A 2,631-nucleotide genomic window follows, 5' to 3' on the forward strand; every position below is an offset into this window, starting at 1 on the left:
GAGGCCTACTATGCGACGTGAAGAGAGAAATGAGAAGCCAGGGTTTTGAACTGGGACGTCGACTAGCATTCGGCTTCCCCCAGGGACCCGGGAGAAAGTTCAGGAGTGTGACTGCGCGCTGTAGTCATAATAGGCTTCAGTAAAAGAAGCCAGAGGCCTTACCTCGCTCTAGCGCTCCCCCCATTTCCCGTGCGCGCCCCACCCTGCCCTTCAAAATTCGGGGGACCTTAGAACCTCTGACTGCAGGTATTGTGGCTTAAAACCTAGCTAAAGGTCACCGGCTTCGAAATGAAGGTCATTGAAAACTCGGGGTTATGAGGGCCTATGATGTGGAGCTAGTCTTATACGAATTGACGAAATTAGAAGTATTAACCGTCCTTGAAGTTGGTTTTAGTTTTAATTATAAATAGCTTCAAGCGGGTAGTTAGCTGTAACAGCCTCCTGGGGTTATCCTGACGCCTAGAAAGGGTGTAGAGAGAGAGTCAGGAAAGCCAGAAATTTTTTTTACCATATAGTGTTGGCGGTGAAGGTCATATGATTTTAAAGATGTTTAAAAGTGCTATGATTAAGTTGCCCAGTATTCCATACATGGCAATGGTGGACCAGGATTTTTATCCAAGCAGTCTTGTTCCAGAGCTCAGGTATTTGACCAGGTATACATAACCTGATTATATGAAAATTAGCGTTTCCTCTGTACTTATTTTTAATTGTAAAATCAGATGGTTTTAAGTTCAATATTTGTTGTTTGTTCTCTTTTGTTCCCAACAGAATATACCATTTTCAGTGGAAAACAAGTGGAGGTTACTAGCTATGATGACTTTGTTCTTTGGGTCTGGATTTGCTGCACCTTTCTTTATAGTAAGACACCAACTGCTTAAAAAGTAATCCATGAGAAAGGTAAATTTAATGGAATTAAAACCTTCGCAGAAGTTTCTCCTTTATTCCTTTCTTCCCTTACCACCCACCCCCTCAAAATCACAAATACTGAAGTTAAGCGGGCATGTGACATTGGTGGGAGACAGGTTAAACCTATAGACAGACATATCTTTGCCTGAAAGCCAGTGTTTATTGAATGCTGCTGTTGGTTAGGCACACGTAATATTAATAGGCTCAGATTGATTCCCAGGCAAGACTGTGAGGTATTAACCTGATTTGAGACCAAAAAAAAAAAAAAAAAAAAGTCAGCTTGCATAGTATTCCATAGCTAGCAGTGGTGGACCAGGAATTCTATCCAGGCAGTCTTGTTCCAGAGCTGAGGTTCTTGACCAGGAAAAGTTCTAATAAACTGATTAATGTTCATCTGTCTTGAGGGCGGTATATGTTAGTATCTACATGAAGGAATCATGTGTGCTGCAAGATTATTAGAGTCCCTGAGTAAGAAGGCAATGGCAAACCACTGCAGTATTCTTGCCTGGAAAAATCCCATTGACAGAGGAGCGTGGTGGGCTATATTCCAGGAGATCTCAAGAGTCAGACCCAACTTAGCAACTAAAGCACCACTGAGTGAGAAGATTAATATTGTAATTAGAATTTTCATCAAAAACAACACTATAGGAGGCTCTGTGGGTTTGTTGGAATACATTCCAAAATATACTTTAGAAAAGAAGGACTTCACTTGTCTTACTTTAGAAGGGAAATGATTTATCCAAGCCATTACTTGGTGCATATGATGAAGCAAATCAGTATGAGTAAAATCATGATACTGTAAACGCTTTCTGATGCACCAGTCATAAATTGAAGGACAGACAATACATTAATGAAACTGCATGATTTCTGTTAAATTTGAGTTTAAATGTCATTAATTTTTTGTGTTTTTATTCACAGATAGGAAGAGGAGCATATTAAGAGGTGCAGTCTCTTAAAAGGATCAGTCCCTTGAACTCAGCATCCTAAATATGTTTGTAAATAAACTTATGGCATAAGTCCTTAATGCCTCTTCTCTGAAATATGGAACATGATAATTGAACATGTGCTTACATTTTGTTTGGGTAATATTGCATTATTAATTTCTTAAATATGTATTTGATGTAGCTTGTTTCTTGGTCTTAAAATCCGATTTTTTTTTTTTTTTTTTGATTCATGGGTCAGGGATTTGTCGGCAATTCATTATAAAAGAGAAGTGCAGACTTAACCTGTGATTTTTATTTTAAAGGGAGAAAAAAAAAGATGTCTTTTCAGTCTTTAATATTTTTTTTACTTTGAAGAAGTAGATTCATTTTTCTCCATGAGTGATAATTAGTTAAACATTAGGAAAATCAGTAGTGTATGGAGATTTTAAGTTCAAGAGCTTCATTTTCTTCCTCTGTACCATAACACTGAAATTTTTGCATTCATAGATGTGCTACTGACCAATATTAATCTTGTTTAGACTAAAAGAATATTTGAAATGAATTGTAATAACATGTGAGGTATATAGGAAATACTCCCCTTTTCATTCTGATGCTTTGACTAGGAGAAATAGGTTGTGAGATGGCTCTGATTAGTAATTGTGTCAGTGATAAGTCATGGTATTATGTGCTTGGGGATTTTCTGTATAACATTAAGGATTTCTACCTTTGGGGACCACAGAAGCAAGAATAAGAGTTTAGGGTTCATAAAATGATTTTGAATTTTTCATTTGAATCATTGCTA

At 37.4% G+C, this 2,631-nt stretch overlaps 1 non-coding gene across 1 annotated transcript; it reads left to right on the forward strand.

The window, feature by feature from the left end:
- Positions 1-1,660: 1,660 nt before the first annotated feature.
- On the forward strand, positions 1,661-1,723 carry LOC128051820 (small nucleolar RNA Z39). Its single transcript, XR_008199750.1, has one exon. It is a non-coding gene; the product is annotated as a small nucleolar RNA Z39 (small nucleolar RNA).
- The last annotated feature ends 908 nt before the right edge of the window (positions 1,724-2,631 follow it).

Source organism: Budorcas taxicolor, chromosome 7 (genome assembly GCF_023091745.1).
Source record: "Budorcas taxicolor isolate Tak-1 chromosome 7, Takin1.1, whole genome shotgun sequence".
NCBI lineage: Eukaryota > Metazoa > Chordata > Mammalia > Artiodactyla > Bovidae > Budorcas > Budorcas taxicolor.